A 22755-nucleotide genomic window follows, 5' to 3' on the forward strand; every position below is an offset into this window, starting at 1 on the left:
GCTTGGTAATGATAAAATGGATTATAGAAAACCTATTTGTTTTTCCAACTCAAGGTTTTCCAAATGAATTCCTGATGGATTGGATTGAGACGTAAGAGGCTAGTGGGACTAGTCCGGTCATGGTAAGAGGCTAGTGGGACTAGTCCAATTTATGGCTGAAATTATGCCGAATGGTACCTTAAAGACCGGAATGGAGGTCGATACGGGCTGATCACCCGTATATAATGAAATGGAAAGATAAGTGATCCAATCATGGGTTCTAAATGATTATTTAAAAAGGGAACTGTAACTTTTATTCAGTAAATTGATATCTAGAAATGAAAATGTTTTATACTGCTCTGAAAAGAGCTGATTATGTTATTGTGGAGCTTAAGGCTCAGAACCCTGATTCCTGAAATTGTTGATCATATGAATGATTCTATATCTTGAAATACTGTTGCTTTCCTCTACCGAAAGATCTATTTTAATCCTATAATGATTTGTGTTGAATGTCGGCTTTCATCCTGTTTCGAGCCTTGTTTCTTGAAAGCCCAACTATTCTTCGGATACCTTTCCTTATCTCAAAAAAAAAACAAAAATGAATATATGGAAATCTGCCACCTAGATTAGCTAAAATAGAATGCCCTAGTTTGTTCAAAGCATATTGAGAATTGTTATTGTAGAACTGCTATTTAGTTACTTGCTGAGTTTTATACTCATTATTTTGTCTTAATCTAACCATGGCAGTTAAGCAAGAAGATGGTCAGGCTTAGGCGCACTGCTCGTAAGAGCGTACCTGGTGGTCCCTATCGTGTTAAGGGCTTCCAGTTGCCAGAGCAGGTAGTACAGGTTATGAGTGAGCTCGCGCCTAGAAAGTGGTGTTTAAAGATACAATGGGTTATCTGTCGGTTCCCAGCCGGAACCGATATTGATTATTTAATAATATTTTGGGTTTGTAAGTTATATTCTGTGATTGGTAGTTGTAATCTTGTCTCATACTTTATCCTGTTGATCCTGTTAGGAGTTAATCGGGGTTTATACATATTTAATTATTAGAATAGAGGTGTGTGAGTCCTCATTTCCTAACCCCGAGATTGAGGGCGTCACAACAACTCATGTCTGATCATATTTTTTTCCTTTTTAATATTATTCCTCTTTACTCGTACCGGGTCACGTTCTGCCTAACGGCCCGACGCTCAGCGTTTCAATTAGGCTTCACAATATCATTACCGACCGACACGTTACTAGAACGCAATACTTACTTAAACATTCATTTCACATAATAACACATAATTCACTTTTTAAATACTTTAATCCCTTTTTTTAGGACGGGTTCCGTTCTACTTGACGGCCCGATAACACAGCTTAACTCCTAAGTTGGCTCTTTAAATTGGAACACTTCTATCTACGCTCCCAGATACTAATATACAATAAAGACAATCAACACTTAATCACATAATTTATAATCATATCACATAAATCATACTTTATTTATTTAATTACGTCACAAAATTCTCAGTCGTCGCATGACATGTTCTTGGCATTGGCTATTGTTATTGTGATGGATCCGCGCTGTAAAAAGAAGTATGTAGAATTTTCTTTTTTTAAAGTATGACCATAATTTGGGAAACTCAAAAGTCACAGCTGTTCTCGAGGCCATCCGGAGAATATATATGATGATTATAAGATGCATAGCCTTGAAGATCTGCACTCTTTGTAATCTTTTGAAACTAAGCCTTCTAATTTGAAGCCCTCTAATCCAGACTCGGAAGAAGAATATTTTTGTACGCATACACTTGAGAGACTCCAGAACTTGGGGTTTAATTGCATGGACGAGTATACGAGTTTATTAAACAACGTAATTGAGCTCCTAATTCTGAATTAGAATAGTATATTGAAAAGCTGGTCTTCCCATGGACCAAAGATTTAGACTTAATGGGTTGGTGGAGAACTAAAAGCTCCAAATATCCCATACTATCGAAGATGGCCCGTGACCTTCTAGCAATACAATTCTCAGTAACCAGTTTATATGAAGCTTTTGTTTACCGAAATTATCAAATGGCTGATAGTATCTCTTGATTCCGTGGGACCAGATATAATTAATGCCTTAGTGTGCAGTCGAAACTATCTTCAGAAGCACGAAGATCTCTTGCATTATCAAGGTAAGCTTTCATTAGCCTTTCTATAAATGTTGTTCTTCCACAAATTATAAGTTTTACTTTAATTGGGCTCCATTAAACCTTTCATATCATACTCATTAAACATAAGGTGTGTAACCCATAGATCTATATCACTTACTAATGAATAAAATATTTTTTAAATCGGCGACTTCCGAATAAAGATTATTTATCTACATTCCTTCTCCGTTGTTTTCATGCATCCGAGTTCAAGTTTCAAGTTTCGATACACACATCTGAAATATATATCCGACAAAAGCATATCAACAACGAATCAAACATGTTTGTATGTGTTTTTTAACATGTGAAGTTTAAATTTGCAGATGTGAATTTTAATTTATTTATCTGTGATTTTCAAGATTCTAAGCAGAGAATTTTGTGTATCCATTGTCTCCCTTTACTTTGTTATGTTTTCTTAAGTCATGCTACAATTTGATAACTTATCGATTATAGTGTTTTTCTATTTTTTTTGGCTAATTTTCCTTTAGTTTTTAAACATATATGTTAATCATTTTTATGGCTTCATTCAATTTTTTTAACTAATTCAAAAATTGCAAAGTTATATAAAAATTGTTCAAACCGTGCAAAATAAATTATATAGCATGAAACTTTTTAAAGTAAGGCCCAAGATTTTAGAGGCTAATCCTGATTTTGCACTACTTGAAAATATAGAAAAAAAGTTGTTCAGAACAATCTTACTTCTACTCGGTCTACTGATTCAGATGGTTTTGTTAACCCCATACTCAATTAAAAATTGAAAGTCGTAAGTTACTACTCTGCATTGTGCTTTTTTGTTTCAATTTTCGAAAGGTAAGAATGGAATGAATCTCTAAATAAAAGTCTGCCTTGAATCCAAATGGCCCACTCTTTGTTTTAGCTGCTCTTCGTCAAGTGGAGGACTTCTCACTATGGTGGCAATTGATGAAAACCTCTACATGGTTCTATAACTACTGGCTCAGCCAATGATAGGGATAAATAAGTCCTGATTTTATAATTAATGGGCTGCTAGGCCCAATAATAAGATGTATGATATTCAGACCAGAAAGGTTAAGCCTGACGGACCAGATCAGGCCTGGTGGAATAAAAAAGGCCCAAAAGCCCTGATTATTAATTAATTTCGTAATTAATTAATAAGGGAAAAATCAGCTATTGAGAAGAATCCCGATAAGGATATAAATCCTTATAGATTAGCCTCAAGGGGACCTAAAAGGATGAGGAATCAGCTTCCTACTTCCTAGGACTCCTAAGTCTATCCTAATTCAGAGGCTTGTCCACCAAGTCTCCTATACCAAGTCCAATTCAAGGACTCCCACATCTATATAAGGGGCCTCACCCCACAAATCAGAACTACATTTTTTGACTTGATCCTTGGCAATCAGCAAGGTACGTAGGCATCTTGTTAAGGTAGATTGAGTCACGAAACACAAGAGCAGTCAAATCGAGCCTTGAAGCTCACGTTCCTTAGTACTAAATACAGCAATTATATATATATATTAGTTTTTTATCCATAACATTTGGCGCCGTCTGTGGGAAAGACAACAACAACCATGGCGAAAACATGGAGAACAATTGGAGCTATAGAGGAAGGAACACCATCAGAGACAACCCAGGTGATTTCATCAACCGTGGAGGTTCCTCCCCATTCAACTTATGCATCTACTCAGGAGGAAGCCCAGACAGGGGCAACTCAACCCCAGCTACAAGGGACAACTCCCCCGATTCAAGGTACGAATCCTCAAGTTCAACAAATACATATACCTGTGAATTCTCGACCCGTCGGGTATGAATATTCAACTATTGTTACTACTAACCCCCCTTATGGGATGCCCCTTCACCCTGAGGTTGGAGGAAGCGGATATGCTGGGCGAAGCGAAGCACGAGGGCGGTCGCCCCCCTATATACGAGGTTTGGGTCCTATCCCTGAGGATCGGGAATTTTCTGGTCCATACACTGAGAGAGACTCCGAATCTTCGGATGATGAAGTGGCCCCGAGAAGGAGGCGTCCTGGAAAAGAGCCAATGGCCGATGGAAGGCAACGCCCCCAAAGCACCCTAGGGGCGAATCCCCAAATAGTGCAGGAAAGGATCAGGGCTCATGAGGCTGAAATCCAAAGGCTGAGGCGTGATTTGGAGGCTCACCAGGCCACCAGACCCCACATACCTCCTAGGGGGAGAAATCCTCCTCCTATCATAGACCTGGATGGTCCGGTAAGAAGAAGGGCTGCTGTCCCAAGAACTGATCCAAGCAATCTCCTTCCCCTTGGAGATCCTGACGATCCAACTCCACCCTTCACAGAAGAGATAATGAATGCCCATATCTCAAGGAAATTCAAGATGCCCACTATCAAAGCCTATGATGGCACGGGAGACCCCGCTAATCATGTTAGGACATTCTCTAATGCATTGCTGCTGCAACCCGTGAATGATGCTATAAAATGTCGGGCCTTCCCTCAAACCCTGTCGGGTATGGCTCAAAGATGGTACAGTCGCCTACCCCCAAATTCTATTGGATCGTTCAGAGAATTAAGTCAGGCTTTTATTAAGCAATTCATCAGTGGAAGAGTCCATGAGAAAAGTTCAGCATCTCTTATGAGTCTTGTGCAGGGAGCTAAGGAATCCTTGAGGGATTACCTGAATCGTTTTACAAAGGAGGCTTTAAAAGTCCCAGACCTTGATGATAAGGTAGCCATGATAGCACTGCAATAAGGAACTAGGGATGTGTTTTTCAAGATGTCCTTGGCCAAACGTCCCCCGGAAAACATGTTGCAACTCCAAGAGAGGGCAGGGAAGTATATCAAGGTTGAAGAAAGCATGAGGAAGACTGTAGTAAGTAATGAGCCCACTGGAGGCAAGAAACGAAAAACTGATTTGGAGTATATCGCTAAGGACAAATATCCTAGAACCGAACAAAACCCTGATTCAACCCCCAAGAAGGGAGGACCTGGGCAAAAGTTCACTGAATACACTAAGCTGAATGCTCCCAGAAGTCAGATTTTGATGGAGATTGAGAAAGACAGAGATATTCGCTGGCCTAAGCCCTTGAAGGCTGATCCCGCCAAGCTAGATAAGGGCAAGTATTGCAGGTTTCACAAAGATGTTGGCCATGACACCGATGAGTGTAGGCAATTGAAAGATAAAATTGAGTTTTTGATTCGAAAAGGAAGATTGAACAAGTATACTGGAGATGGAGGGGACAGAAATAATAATGGAAGAAAGAACTTTGAAGATCGTAGGAGAGACCAAGACGATCAGGGGAGGAATCCCCAACCTAGAGGGCCGGTTATAAATGCAATTTTTGGAGGACCGCGACGCCCTCGAGGGCCAGTGATAAACACGATCTTTGGAGGTCCAACTGCTGCTGGATTGTCCAAAAATTCCAGAAAGGCATATACTATGGAGGTTATGCATATTGTTGGAGAAGCCCCGAAGAGGGCCAGGACAGAAGTAACATTGGCTTTTGATGATTCCGACCTAGAGGGTGTGAAGTTTCCCCATGACGACCCGCTGGTCATAACACCGATAATAGGAAATAGCCCGGTTAAGAGGGTCCTTGTGGATAATGGTAATTCTGTGGATATCTTGCTCCACGACACCTTTCTAAGAATGGGGTATAACGACTCCCAGTTGACACCAACCGACATGTCGATATATGGATATGCTGGAGTAGAATGTCTTGTGGAAGGGATAATCAAATTGCCAACCACCATAGGTACGGAACCAAGGCAAGCAACGCAGATACTGGATTTCATGGTGGTAAAGGCTAGTTCAACTTATAATGCTATCATGGGGAGAACAGGGATACATGCCTTTAAGGCAGTCCCCTCTTCCTACCATTCAGTCATGAAGTTTCCCACCCGAAACGGGATTGGAGAAGAGAGAGGAGATCAAAAAATGGCTAGAAGCTGTTATGTGGCCTCTTTGAGGGCAGATGGAGTCGGGGGCAGGTTCTTCCTATTGAAGATATGGATGTTCGAGAAAATGATGAGAATAGAGGAAGGCCAGCAGAAGAATTGGTTTCGGTTCCTTTAGACCCCGAGAATCCTGATAGGATGACTTTCATTGGAGCCACATTAGAGGAGCCTCTTAGAGGGAAGTTAGTGAAATTTTTACAAGAAAATAGTGATGTGTTTGCATGGTCAGCAGCTGATATGCCAGGCATAGACCCGGAGTTAATTACTCACAAGCTAAACGTGGATCCAAGCCGGAAGACAGTGAAATAAAAGAAAAGAAATTTTGCCCCGGAAAGACAAGAGGCTATAAAACAGGAAGTAGAAAAGCTCTTAGAGGCTGGTTTCATTGAGGAGATTCAATTTCCGGAGTGGTTAGCAAACCCTGTAATGGTGAAGAAGGCTAATGGAAAGTGGAGGATGTGTATAGACTTCACTGATCTGAATGATGCATACCCCAAAGAATGTTTCCCGCTGCCTAGAATTGATACTTTGATTGATGCCACTGCTGGACATGAGATGCTGAGTTTCATGGATGGATTTAGCGGATACAATCAGATCAAAATGCATAAGAATGACATTCCAAAGGTATCATTTATCACTGACTTTGGTGTTTATTGTTATCTTGTTATGGCGTTTGGTCTCAAGAATGCAGGAGCCACCTATCAGAGGTTGGTGAATAAAATTTTTAAGGATCTTATTGGGAAGACTATGGAAGTCTATGTTGATGACATGCTAGTCAAGAGTCTAGTAAAGACTGATCATATAACCCATTTGAGGGAAGCTTTTGAGGTCCTAAGGTACCACAAGATGATGTTGAATCCAACGAAGTGTGCTTTCGGAGTAGGATCGGGAAAATTCTTGGGATTGATGGTCTCAAAGAGGGGAATTGAGGCCAACCCCGATAAAATAAAGGCAATCCTGGATATGGAGCCACCAAAAACTGTCAAGGATGTACAGAAGCTCACAGGAAGGGTTGCGGCGCTAGGACGATTCATCTCCAAGTCAGGAGACAAGTGCTTGTCATTCTTCAAGTCATTAAAGAACATTAAAGACTTTGTATGGAGTGAGGAAAATCAGAAGGCATTTGAAGAGTTAAAGAAGTATATGGGCCAGGCCCCATTGTTGGCCAAGCCAGTTCTGAGTGAAGTTTTATTCTTGTACTTGGCTGTTTCAGAAAGCGCCTTGAGCGCGGTGTTGGTTAAGGAGGAACTGAAAGTCCAGAAACCCGTATACTATGTCAGCAAAATCTTGCATGGTGCAGAGTTGAATTATTCAACTATTGAGAAATTCGCTTTAGCCTTGGTAATGGCTTCAAGAAAGCTGCATCCTTATTTTCAAGCTCACCAGATTGAAGTGCTAACAAATCAGCCACTGAGAAACATCATTCACAGTCCCAAGGCAAGTGGGAGACTGATTAAGTGGGCAATAGAGTTGGGAGAGTTCGATCTCAAGTATAAGCCACGTACGGCCATAAAAGCCCAGGCACTAGCTGACTTCGTGGTGGAATGTACCATACCCAACCAAGAAGTCGAGGGCAGGAAGATACCATACCTCAAGACAAGGGAGTCGACAATGGGGACAAGGAGAAAGAATATTGGGTTCTCTATTTTGATGGAGCATCAAAAACAAATTCCAGTGGAGCAGGGTTGGTTTTGCAAAGCCCTGATGGATTCCTAATTGAGTATGCTATGAAGCTAGACTTCCCAACCACAAACAATGAAGCAGAGTATGAAGCCCTGATTGCTCGCCTTGGTCTAGCTGGGACACTTAGAGTCAAAAACTTAAAGGTCCGTGGAGACTCGAAGCTGATCATATCCCAGGTAAAGGGAGAATTTGAGGCAAGGGATGATACGATGGCTAAGTATGTTCGCCTAGTAAGGGTTGTGATGACCCAATTTAATGAATGCCATGTTGAACACATTCCAAGGGAAGAAAATGCTAAAGCAGATGCGCTATCAAAGTTCGCTTCGTCTGAGATTGAAGAAAGTTCAGGAAGTGTGTACTTCCGTGTTTTGAAGACATGGAGCATAGATGTTAAACTTGTGGCTCCCATAGGCTTGGGGACGTCATGGATTGATCCCATCAAGGCTCACATTCAGACCGGTTGGTTGCCAAGTGATACAACTGAGGCACGGAAGTTAACTATTCGAGCACTAAGGTACTCCTTGATAGATGGAATTCTGTATAAGAGATCTTTCGTGGTTCCTTACTTGAGGTGTCTCAGGCCCGACGAGGCACGCTTGGCTCTTGAGGAAGTGCATGAAGGTATTTGTTGGCAGCACTTGGGGGCAGGGCCTTGGCTCATAAGATAACCCGTTTAGGCTTCTATTGGCCAGAAATGATGACTGATGCCAAAGAATATGTGAAGAAGTGTGATCGCTGTCAAAAGCATGCACCAGTTGTTAGACAACCCCCCGAGATGCTGACCTCTATCAACTCGCCTATTCCCTTTACCATGTGGGGGATGGATATTCTAGGGCTTTTTCCTATGGCCACGGCACAAAGGAAATTTCTGATTGTAGCCATTGATTATTTCACCAAGTGGATCGAAGCCAAACCCTTGGCCAAAATCACTACTAAGCAGGTTGCACAATTCCTGTGGGAAAACATTATGTGCCGATATGGAATTCCCCGTATCCTCGTCACTGACAATGGAACACAGTTCAACAATGAGGAATTCAAGAAGTATTGTGAAGAAAATGAAATTGAGTTACGATTCACCTCTGTGGCTCACCCGCAAGCCAATGGCCAAGCAGAGGTAGCAAATCGGATAATCCTGGATGGACTAAAGAAGAGGATCGAGAAGTCAAGAAATAATTGGGTAGATGAGATACTTCCAATATTATGGGCCTACAGGACTACCTGTAGAGTCACGACAGGAGCAACTCCCTTCATGTTGGCATATGGGGCAGAAGCAGTAGTTCCAGTAGAGATATCACATTCCTCTCCAAGGATTCAGGCTTTCAATGCAGAAGGAAATGAGGAAGGGCAAAGGTTAGCCCTGGATCTGATCGATGAAGTGCGAGATAGGGCACATGCAAAGATAGTAGAATATCAGAAAAAGGCTTCATTCTACTATAACCTAAGGGTTAAAGAAAGGTTTTTTAAACAAGGCGATCTAGTCTTGAGGAAGATAGAAGCATCTGGTGTAGGACAAAAAGGGAAGCTTGCCCCGAATTGGGAAGGGCCGTACAGAGTCAAGAGTGTTCAAGGTAGAGGAACCTACAAGCTAGAGACTATGGATGGTTTTGAAGTCCCGAGAACTTGGCATGCACAAAACCTGAAGGTTTACTATGTGTAGGGCAGCCGGATATGATTCTCACTCGTCAGGATGGCGAGTAGGTTGAAAAGCACCTTGAAGCTTTGCTTGCTTAGGATTTATATGTTTTAGTTTTATTACGAAGTTTATTAAGACTTGTGTAAGGGACGAATCCCAGACAATTTTATGAAATTCATGAATTCTTCAAAGTATGTTTGTGGCCTAACGAATAAAAACCAAATGCATGGATGCAAGCATAAAAGGTGATAAAATAAGATCAGATAAATATTACAAGAAATTTGATAAAAAAAAGGGTCTCGAAAATAAAACAAGCCACGCAGGGCTGAAAAAGCTCTAAGAAGCTGAGGTGCCCTCAGCATCCATATCATCATCCTCTCCACTCTCGCTGGATGTCTCTGTCGTCTCGGAGGAGGAGGAAGAGCTGTCGTCCTCAGCAGGTCTGGAAGAAGACTCGGGAGGAGGAAGGAGTGGATCCTGAGGAACATGGTCCGAGACAACTACTCGGGAACGAAACCTCTGTAGCAAAGCCTCGTCATCAGGGCAGATGTAGTCCGCCGGGTTAATATCAGGACAAGCCTCGTTCCCATTCTCCCAACGTAACCCAACGAAACTATTTCTCCAATTTTGATTATTATCAGGAATAGAGGCGCTGTTAAAGATATGTTTGCTTTTGGGCCTTTGCTTGACATAGACCCAGCCACAGATATTGGAAGAACTATTATAACACTGAAAGACCTTCCTAAAAATGGCTACAGAAAGAGGAAAGCCCTCCCTAAGACAACAAACCATAAAACATAGAATATTCCTCCAGGCGTTTGGAGGAAGCTGACACGGGTTAATTTGTAAATCAGCCAAAAGATGAGGAATAAAAGGATGGAAAGGAAACCTAAGCCCAGCATTAAGGGCATCTGTGTAAATGAAGAGAGTGTCGGGTCTCCAGTGGCAAGTACGGTCACCACCAGAGACTGGAACTAATCTAAAAGGAGGAAGGACGTTATAACGAGCATTTAGTTTATTGAAATCAATGGTGTGCCAAGTGTTACAATGATTAAAAGAATCGAGATGTGCAGTAGAGGGATATTCATCCCCCCTAGTGTTAATCATATCGATTAAAGACATGTATGAAGAACGGATCTCGATATCCTTACCTCGTTTTGAAGCCGAGGCAATCTTCGCCGCTCTCTCGGAATTCTTGTCAGCCATTAGTAAAGCCTAGAAAACCTGAAAGTCTTGAAGGGTGGAGTGGCCAAAAAAACTAAAGGAAGAGAAGAGGGAGAAATTTGTAGGATGAGTGGAGAAGTGAAATGAGAGGTGTGAGGAAACACACTCTCATCCCACCTTTTTATAGCCAAGAAGAAGGGGATTTGGGCCTCAAAAAAGCCCATTTGAGCCCAAAAATAAGAAGGTTCTGGAATTATCCAGAAAATTCCTGGAAAAATTAAGAGAAACTTGAATTTTTTTGAAGATTCTGGAAGAATCCAGAATAACCTTAGAAGAGTTTGGAATTTGGGCTCAAAAATGAGGCCCAATTCTAGAAAAATCTTGAAAAACCCAAGGCCCAGTACCAAGGCCCAAATACAAAAAGCCCTATTTGAGGCCCAAATGAATTTTAAGAAAAGCCAAGTCTTCAGGCCCAGGATTAATAAAAATAGTGGGCCCCAAGGTCAGCCCAATAAAACCAGCCCAGAAAAGGGCCCAATTAGTTAAAAATACAAAACCCAGTTGAAATGAGCCCAAGTTATAAACCAAAAAAGGGGATGGCCCAAAAGAATACAGCCCAGGTTTAAGGGCCCAAATCCAAATTACAGAAATATATGCAAGAAATTAATTCAAGACCAATTCGACCAGGAAACACGAAGGAATCCTGATCGAAGCTCCTGAGGTCGAAATCTTGTCGATCAGGGCTGAAAAATAAGCTTAATTCGACCTGAATTAAGACTCATTCGACTAGAAATCAAGAGAAGATCCTGATCGAGTGGATCCTTCCCGAATTTATGTCGACCTAGGCAACTAAGGGAAGTTAATTCGGTCAAAACTAGGGCTCCTGACCGAAATTCCTGACCGAAATTAAAATTTCCTACTCGAAAATCCAAAAAAAAAAATATATATATATATATATATAGGAAAAAATCCTGGCCGAAATTCGACCAGGATTCTTGCTCGAACCCATCCTCCTCGAAATACCGTCGACCAGGGCTGAATGAAGGATAATTCGACCAGGATCCTGGTCGAATGGGATTCCTGGTCGAATTTTTTATATAAAAAAAAAAAGAAAAATAAGGAAATTCCTTAAATATTTTCTGAAAAATGTTAATATTTTCATAAATAAGGAATAAATCCAGAAAATTAAAGGATAAATCCCAGAAATTAGGGAAAAAATCCAGAAAAATAGGAAAAATTCCTTAAATATTTTCTGAAATATGTTAATATTTTCAGAAATAAGGAATAAATCCAGAAAATTAAAGGATAAATCCCAGAAATTAGGGAAAAAATCGAGAAAAATAGGAAAAATTCCTTAAATATTTTTCTGAAAAGTGTTAATATTTTCAGAAATAAAGGATAAATTCCAGAAATTAAGGGAAAATCCAGAAATTAAGGATAAATCCCAGAAAATTAAGGGAAAAATTCAGAAATTAAGGATAAATCCCAGAAAATTAGGAAAAAATCCCAGAAAATTAGGGAAAATCCCAGAAAATTAGGGAAAAATTTCTGGAAATTAAGATAATTTCTGAATAAAAGGAAGATTCATTGTAAATGTGTAGGTCGCTCCACACTTTACGCAAAACGAAACCCTATAAGGGAACGAATAGATTTAACTTCTGCGAAACCTAATCAATGTTTCCCAAAAGTTGGGGGGCAAATGATAGGGATAAATAAGTCCTGATTTTATAATTAATGGGCTGCTAGGCCCAATAATAAGATGTAAGATATTCAGACCAGAAAGGTTAAGCCTGACGGACCAGATCAGGCCTGGTGGAATAAAAAAGGTCCAAAAGCCCTGATTATTAATTAATTTCGTAATTAATTAATAAGGGAAAAATCAGCTATTGAGAAGAATCCCGATAAGGATATAAATCCTTATAGATTAGCCTCAAGGGGACCTAAAAGGATGAGGAATCAGCTTCCTACTTCCTAGGACTCCTAAGTCTATCCTAATTCAGAGGCTTGTCCACCAAGTCTCCTATACCAAGTCCAATTCAAGGACTCCCACATCTATATAAGGGGCCTCACCCCACAAATCAGAACTACGTTTTTTAACTTGATCCTTGGCAATCAGCAAGGTACGTAGGCATCTTGTTAAGGCGGATTGAGTCACGAAACACAAGAGCAGTCAAATCGAGCCTTGAAGCTCACGTTCCTTAGTACTAAATACAGCAATTATATATATATTAGTTTTTTATCCATAACAGCCAGCAACATGAGGACAATGATTTTTCTGTATATGATGAAGATGACTTGGAAGACATTGCCGACTTGCTGTATGATGTCATTGATCTTGGCATTGAGAAAAACAATTTAACATGAAAACACAGTTTGAGCACTTTATACAATTATCTGAAGCAGAAGCAGGAAATAAGAAATTATCTTTGTCTGCTTTGAAGGAAACTCCTGGAAGCGGTATGTTCCTAAGTGACTTAATATGCCTTTACATAAATTTTGCTAGCCACATGACTATCTGGGTCCAGTAATGATTGAGTATGATTCTGTTATACCTGTGCTTTCTAATCTGAAGAGTGCATTGCATATATGTACAGTATAATTTATTTAGCATAGAGGTATTTGTAAGTGGTAAGTCTTGAATGTATCAATTTGACAAATAAATTGTTGTCTTCTAATACTGAACCTCCACATTAATTGGTTAAGTTTCATTTGCACAAACCAGGACATGAAGTTGATTTAAAATATATGCTTAAGTCTCAGCCTGTCAAATTCTTTCAAGGAACAAACTCTTAGGTCCACATTGCAATTAACAAAGTATTGGGAGAATCCAGCCAACTCTGTGAGCCCAAAATCCTGTAATCGTCGCATCCAGCATCCGCGTTGAATGTTGGCTTCTTAAGATGTTGGCTCCCTCGTTTCATCTTTGATATTATAATTTGATATCATATGATTTATTCTTTCAATTATTGTATATTCAAAAATGAGATTGGGTGCTACAAAAAGTTATGATAGTATAAAATTTAACCATTTTTTAAAGTTATTTATAATCATATAAATATATACATTAGATTAAAAAAATAAATTATTACATTTATAACCGGGTCGGCAGTATAAAGGAACTTTTTCGTATATAATTTTTTTATCAAATATGTTTATATTCTAATTATATACGTAAATACATAGAAATATCTAACTTTAATAAAAATAAAAACATTAATAAAAAATATTTTTTTTTACATAATTACTTTTTTGTATTTTTTTGAGTAGATTTTCATTAATAGTTTCGAATTTTTATGGTGAGATGCGATTTTTAGTTTACCAATGACTGAAATCACTTATATTTTATAATTATAATTTTCAATTTTATGATGCTTAAACGGTGAGGCGTCGCCGTGAGGTAATGCCGAGTAATATTAAATTAAATTTTTATATAGATTTTTTATGATCATATTTGATATAACTCCTCTCTTACTATTATGAAATTTTTGGTGTATATTTTTGTATTATAATTTCAATTTTTTGTGAGGATGTGGTTTATGATTTAATAATATTTAAAATAACTTATATTTTGTAGTTACATATTTCAATTTTATGATTTTTAAACTGTGAGGTGGCGCCGTGAGGCGACATCGACGCCGAGTAACATTGAACTAAATTTTATATAAAATTTTCATATGCATTTATACGATTAGACTGGAAAACTAAAATATACATATTATTAATCAAATATTTTTTGTCCTTCCTTACTTTTCGAAAATTTTGGAGTAGATTTTGAATTAGTAATTTGGGGAAATTATTAATTTATATATGATATGAAACTTATACATTTAATAAAAAGTTATTATTTTATAAATTTACCAAATTATTAGTTTACAGTAAAGGGTCTGAGACGGGACTATAAAATATTATCAATTAATCGAGGATAAAAATCATCGAGTATTATTTAATCGAGGTTTAAAGGTTATGAACGGGGGAACAAAGTACTACTTCGATAGAATCATCGAGGATTTGTCTTGAATGTGAGGATAAAGCTCTAATTCCCGGTAAAGTCGAAAGATCGATCAGATGCAGATGGAGGTAGGTTGAATATCCTGGTGTCCAATTACAATTTGTTTTTTACTTAGGGTTTATATAATGGAAAGTTTCCAATAGGCACATCTTTGCTTGTGATTCAATTTTATTTTTAGATTTTTTAAGTCATCTGTAACATGCATGTCCAACAAGCTAATACATATTTATATAGTGAATTACTTTAAGTTGAGTTATATAGAATGTATGATTGTAACTTATTTTATGATTGTTTAAGTATATAGAATGTTCGATTGTGTTTAAGTTTATACACCAACATCATGAATTTTTCCGGACTGAATTTAATCTATATAGTGTATCATGAGTAATTTGTTTGGACATCTTAAGATTATTGATGAAAACATGTTATATAAAATTTTGAAGTAAAATTTTGGACAAATGAATGTTACATTTTTCTCGCAATTCTTATTAGGATACTTATACGTAGATTAATCTCAAATCTTTGATTTTATTTAGATACTAGCCTATAACCCGTGCGATGCACGAATTGTTTTTAACATTCGATAATTTTTAATAATATATATTATAATATAATTTTCAATAGTTGAAAAATAAATCGAAGAATATAAATAATTATAACAATATATGTTTTATAATAATTTGAGACTTGACTGAAAATAAATAATATAATATAATATATTATTTAAATAAAGAATATAAAAATTTAAATATAATAAGCTGTTGACGGGGTTCGAACCCTGAATTAATGAGAGCAGTTTAAATATTAATATAATAATATTTTAATATGGTATCCAACGGTTATCATTTTTCTGATTTTAGATCTGACGGTTGTTATTTGTCGTACCAAACAACTGTACCGAGCAACTACCAAACAACCGTACCGAGTAACTACCAAATAGAGGGTGTTCTGCTTATAATAATATAGTATAGATATACTCCAATTAGGTTTTTGTGTTATGTTACCTACGCACAATTGTCACTTACTACTAAAGATATATTAATTTGACTTGCAAAAAATTATGAAAAAATTCCTTTCATATGGCGTATAATGGGACATGGGTAATCATCATTCAATATTAATCTTTTCAATTAGAGTGAGCATATTTATTGATAATGAAGTTGATGTCTTAAATTAATTATAGGTCATGGTCGGAAACCATTGGCTACCTTTATTTCTGGGAATGTGGAGACCGAGGAAGAAGGAATATTTAAATCAGAATTGGTCCTTACAGCATTGTGAGAAAATAGCCCAATTTTTTTTTCAGTTTGTAACTGATCTCTACTATGAATAATTTCATGAAGCCTTAGATCATCCAAGTATTCATTCATAAAATAATCTAAGTATGGTTTTTGTTCGAAGCATAATTATCGATTGTTTTTTGTTCAATTATGTTTTGGAATTTGGTTTTAAATAATATCTGCTTAATCCTTTAGTAGCAAGGCATTAAGAGTTGAAGTGGATCTTCTTACATTTCTCACATTATCGTAGTTCTTGCATCCGCTTATATTTATATTCATGAAGTTAAAGAGAAAATGAATATCATTGATATTTCAGTTTTTCGGGTTATATAATAATTATAAAGCTATATTACCCGACAAGTTATATATAGGATAATTATTTAAATTTTTCAGTTATTAAAAGCATGGTCATTACAAAGAAATAGCTGGGGTATAAAAAAAACGTGAAACGTGCGTTACTTTTATTATAAACAATTTGAAATAACTGACATTTATTTATAAATTAATTATAATATTATTATGTTTAAATCATATTAATAAATTTTTTTTTTAAATTAAAAAATAGGGAGCGCGCATAGCATAAGCGAAAATCCCTAGTTTACCTAATAATTGAAATATATTTTTAAATTGTCGAACAATAGCTTTGGTGATAGATAATGAGTTTAACTGTATTGCACTCACCGATGTATGTAATTTGCACAAGTTGGGTGAACTCCCGATTAAACAAAGCAAACAAAAAACCTCAGACAAATGAGTAAAATTCATATTTTAGATATATAATCTCTTCGGGCAAGGCATTGGGTTAGGAACTGTATCTGGGCAACCTCCTTCAGCAAATCCAAATAATTTGGAACTCTCCAAATGCTAGCATAGAAAGAACCGGACTCTTTCACACCTCAGATGTGTCAGGTCTAAAGAGGAGAAATCTGAGCGGTAAATTTACCAAAATTAGTGTTCTCTAGAGTTAGTTGCTTGATACCCTTTCTTGAGAATACCAAAATCCACTGTCCAATGTGATCACTGATTGTTTCAGCAGCTCAATCAGGAAACCTTAGGGAAAATTATAACGGGATCGTTATGGAGTTGGAGAACTTTATCTATCACACTAACAATTTACGCTTTCCTCTGTCCTGAATGTTCACAATACTGACTATATTTATCCCATTTATTTCTTAGTTCTGAATTATGATGATCTTGACTTAGTACGTGTTTGAAAAATATTAAAATAAGTAATTTACAACTTAAAATGAATAAGTGAATTATAAGTGAAAAGTAGAAATATAATTATAAGTTGAACTAAAATGAACTAAAATAAATAATTACTTAATATAATTATATTAATTCTTGAATTTTAAGTTTGGTTAATATTTAGAAATATATATTTTAAAATTGAGATTAATAAATAAGCGAAAAATCAAAATAAGTTGAGAAAAAGTACATCATTATTAACGTTCAACTTATCAGTTTATAAATTACAAATTCAACGTCGACAAACATTCATTGATAAACTGTTACGGACTTATAAGCCGGCTTTATAAATGGGGTGCCAAACATGCCCTTAATTTAATCATCCTAGTTTCTTGTATGTCCCAAGGCATCTCACTAATATAAGGTTTAATTTAAGATTGTTAATTATTTCTGATTCAAGTAATGCAGTAAAAAGTTTAATATAAACGATTTAATTGAAAATTGACTATACTCTTAAACAAAATTAGTCTGTTACAGATACGAATACTATACTAGATCTGTAATTTTCACAACTATATCTTGTAAGCTATAAGTATGAAAAATAGCAATAAACATTAAGGTAGAAGACATACAAGAAGAAACAACAGAGTGCAGAAAGTACAACTAATTAAATGTCTACATAACATCTGGGGATATAGAATGGTAGAAAGGCGAGCTAACATAAACATAATATATTTCTATCAGAAGTTTGAGTTCATCGTTGTTCGAATGTTCTCCCTAAAACCAGTTACTCGCTAATGGGAGCAAAGTACAATAAACTAGACTGAAAAAGGGTACTCAATACAGCACAAGTAAATTAACAGAAGTTAATTAAGAAAGTGTGTAAGAGATACATTGTGGCAAAAGTTTGACAGAGGGGTTCTTTGTAAATTCTACCAATGAGTCCAACGGTGCATGCTCATAAAGGATTTGCCTGAACTTCCCTGACCACAAAAACTGTTAGAGTTTTCAAACTCTCCCGTATGAAATAAGATATGCAGCAGCAAGAAACAAATTCCCTCAAATCCTGGATTCAAGGTTGACAAATAAAAGAACAGCAGCTTGGTCAAAAATAAACAGCTTGGTGTAAAGAAGCAGTAATATCAAGACAAGAAATAAGAGGCAGGTATCAAAAGACATCTTGATTGTTAGGAGCATACAACGTATATACATGCATGTAGCAGCTAAGTATGCTCACAATAATAAAGAAAGTCAACTGTGGTGTGCTGGACATAATAACAAGCAGCCTAATTTTAGCTGTTGGTGTAAAATCAAAAGGTGGTGAAACATGTGAACAAAAGAAACCACAGCAGCTCCTGGAATTAAGGTAGGCTATCTGTTGAATTCTGCAGATGCAAGGTTGGCCAGAAAACTAGGAAATAAATGAAATGTGATGTAAGGCATGATGTGTATTTTAGTTTAATGTATATAAATAGCTTGAGCTACTGTGTTGTATGAGAAAGTAGTGAAAGAATTAGAAAGATTAAAGAACAGAGCTGAAGCTCTATTCTGTGTAATAGAAAAAGGATGTAGCCTATGTTGTTGTTCCTGTAGTGAAATCAAAAGTTGTAGCTTTACATCCCTGTGTTTTGTTTTTCATTTGGACAAACAGGCGTGAGTTTACAATTTATTATTCCAGCTTGTGTAAGTATTTTATAAGCCCAAGCCCATTCCGTTTCCAACAAGTGGCATCAGAGCTAAGGTTCCGTTCGTGAAAAATGGCGACGATGGTGCAACCAAATATTCCAAAATTGACGAGTATAAATTACGGGAACTGGAGTATTCAAATGAAGGTATTACTCGGTTCTTACGATAATTGGGATATTGTCGAAAGCGGGTATGACGAGCCCACAAATGCAGCCGCTGAAGCAGCTCTGTCAATTGCTGAGAAGATGATTTTGAAAGATACCCGGAAAAAAGATAAAAAAAGGCGTTATATACAATTATTCAAGGAGTTGACGAATCAACATTTGAAAAAATTTCAAATGCAAAAATAGCAAAAGATGCGTGGGAGATTTTGCAGAAATCATTCCAAGGCGTGGAGAAAGTAAAAAAGGTGCGGCTCCAAGTTCTTCGTGGCGAGTTCGAAAATATTAAAATGAAGGCCTCAGAAAATATTGGTGAATATGTTACTCGTTTAAAAACAGTGACAAATGAGATGAAGAGAAATGGAGAAAGTCTCGATGATGTTCGGGTCATGGAAAAATTACTCCGTTCGTTGATGAGAAAATTTGATTACGTGGTTACTTCTATCGAGGAGTCAAAAGATTTGTCCACAATTTCCATTGATGAGCTAGTTGGTTCACTTCAAGCGCATGAGCAGCGGATGAACCAGTATGATGATACAAGCCATTTAGAAAAGGCGTTGCAAAGTAAGGTGTCCATTGGTCAAAGTTCAAGCAGTAGCAGTTCTGGTCGTGGAAGAGGTGGCTTTAGAGGTGGCTACCGTGGTGGAAGAGGACGTGGAAGACAGTCCTTCAACAGAAGTCAGAACACTGAAGGTTATCGTCCATCTGGCCGTGGTCAGAATTTTAGAGGACGAGGACGAGGAGGATTTCAACGAGGTGACAAGTCTCAATTTCAGTGCTATAATTGCAATAAATTTGGCCATTTCAGTTATGAATGTAGATCACCGAAAGTGGAAGAAAGAAGTCATTTTGCAGCAGCAAAAGAAGACAAAGATATTGGCACTGCTATGTTCCTCACTTATAATGGCAACGAGGAGAGCAAGAAAAATGTTTGGTATCTTGACTCTGGTGCAAGCAACCACATGACGGGCCATAAAGATTTATTTACGGAGATAGACGAGACCATCAGCGGAGAAGTTACGTTTGGTGATTCATCGAAGATTCCAGTCAAAGGTAAAGGTACAATTACGATTGTATTGAAGAATGGTGAGAAAAAGTTAACTAATGATGTTTACCATATACCTGCTTTGAAAAGTAACATCATCAGTCTTGGCCAACTTGTGGAGAAAGGACATTATATACAGATGCAGGATAATTCTCTTGTCATCAGGAATCGGGATCAAGAATTAATTGCAGATGTGGAGATGTCAAAGAATCGTTTGTTTACACTTGATATACAGACGAAGATGCAGAGGTGTTTGAAGACGGTCATTAAAAATGACTCGTGGTTATGGCATTTAAGATATGGTCATCTTGGTTTTTCTGGTTTAAAATTGTTGTCAAAGACAAAGATGGTGGACGACTTTCCAGAAATCAATGAACCAGAAAATTTATGTGAAGCATGTGTTAAGGGGAAGCAACACAGACAAAGTTTTCCCGTTGGAAAATCATGGAGAGCCAGAAGGCCATTGGAGATTGTCCATACAGATATTGCTGGTCCATTTGATATTCCATCACTTGGAGGTAATAGGTATTACCTAACATTTATTGATGATTTTAGCAGAAAAAGTTGGGTGTATATCCTCAAAGAAAAAGCGGAGGCTCTTGATAAATTCAAGGAGTTCAAAGCTTTGGCAGAAAAACAAAGTGGTCATTATTTGAAGGTACTCCGATCAGACAGAGGAGGCGAGTATACTTCAAATTTATTTAAAAGCTTCTGCAGAGCACATGGAATCAATCATCAGTTGACAGCGGCATATACTCCTCAACAAAATGGCATTGCAGAAAGAAAGAATCGCACTATTCTTGACATGGCAAGGAGCATGGTCAAAGCAAAGCATATGCCGAGAACTTTCTGGGCTGAAGTCGTTCTATGTGCAGTTTATTTGTTGAATCGTTGTCCAACTAAAAGTGTCAGAAACAAAACTCCAAATGAAGCATGGAGTGGTAGCAAACCATCTGTTGGACATCTCAGAATTTTTGGGTGCATTGCATATGCACATGTTCCAGATCAGAAAAGGAAGAAGCTGGATGATAAAGGCGAGAAGTGCATCTTTACCGGATATGACAAAAGAAGCAAGGCGTACAGACTCTACAATCCCCTCACGAAGAAATTAATCATTTCTCGAGATGTTGAGTTCGATGAATCAGACTACTGGAAATGGAGCGACGAAGAAAGAAAAGTTGCAGGTCTGTTCTTTAATGATGATGATGATGACGGTAATGATTCCAACATTGAGGATGATGAAGATGATGATCCAACTCCTCCCCAAAGTCCAAATCAACAAACTCCTGCATCGACACCATCGACTGGAGGAAGCAGCAGTTCAGGGGGAGCGCCAAGGAAAATGCGGAGTTTGGATAATATATATGAAGCAACAAGTCCGGTACAAACTACCTTTGATTATTCATTATTTTGCTTAATGGCTGAGTGTGATCCAGTTACATTTGAGGAAGCTTCTGAAGAAAGCAAATGGAATAAAGCCATGGATGAAGAAATTGGTGCAATCAAGAAGAATGACACTTGGGAGCTCACAGATCTTCCAGAAGGACACAAAGCAATTGGTGCCAAGTGGGTCTACAAGACAAAGACAAATCAGGATGGTGAAGTGGAAAAATACAAGGCGAGGCTAGTGGCTAAAGGCTACAAGCAGAGATATGGAATTGACTATGACGAGGTATTTGCTCCAGTTGCAAGAGTTGATACCATAAGACTGCTTACAGCAATTGCAGCTCAGAATCAGTGGAAGATTTATCAGATGGATGTCAAGTTTGCATTTCTGAATGGTTATCTTGAAGAAGAAGTCTATATCGAGCAACCACCAGGATATGTTCAGAAAGGCCAGAATAACAAAGTCTTCAAATTGAAGAAAGCCTTGTATGGTTTAAAGCAAGCTCCGAGAGCATGGAACACAAGGGTTGATGAATATTTCCAGAAAAATGGTTTTGTGAAGAGTCCCTACGAGCATGCACTTTACACGAAAACAAATTCAGGGGGAGATATTATGATCGTGTGCTTATACGTGGATGACATGATTTTTACTGGAAACAACCCTGGTATGTTTGATGATTTTAAGAAAGTTATGACTAACGAATTTGAGATGACAGATATTGGTCAAATATCGTACTTTCTTGGAGTCGAGGTAAAGCAAAGCAAAGACGGGATTTTTATGTCACAGAAAAAATATGCGGAACAGATTTTAAAGAAATTCAGAATGGAAGAATGCAAGCCAGTGAGCACGCCAGCTGAAGCAAGTATAAAGCTCAGAATTGATTCAACAAGGGAGTCGGTAAATCCGACATTGTTCAAAAGTTTGGTTGGAAGTCTGAGGTACCTAACTTTCACTCGTCCAGATATTATGTACGCAGTTGGACTGGTTAGTAGGTACATGGAGAAGCCGAAGCAAGATCATTTCATGGCAGCTAAAAGAATTTTGAGGTACATAAAAGGTACACTTGATCATGGTCTGTTTTACATGCATTCTCAAAATTCAAAATTAGTTGGCTACTCAGACAGTGATTATGGCGGTGACTTGGATGACGGGAAAAGCACTTCGGGATATGCTTTTCATATCGGTTCAGCAATATTTTTATGGTCATCAAAGAAGCAACAGATAGTGGCTCTGTCAACATGTGAGGCGGAGTATATGGCAGCAGCAGCATGCGCATGTCAAGCTATGTGGCTAGGCTACATATTGGGCGAGTTAAATCTTGCAAAGGTTGATCCGGTTACTATTTACGTGGATAATAAATCTGCTATCTCACTCACGAAAAATCCAGTGTCACATAGTCGAAGCAAGCACATCAATATCAAATATCATTTCATTCGAGAGCAGGTGAATGACA

This window comes from Apium graveolens, chromosome 10 (assembly GCF_009905375.1).
Source record: "Apium graveolens cultivar Ventura chromosome 10, ASM990537v1, whole genome shotgun sequence".
Lineage (NCBI taxonomy): Eukaryota > Viridiplantae > Streptophyta > Magnoliopsida > Apiales > Apiaceae > Apium > Apium graveolens.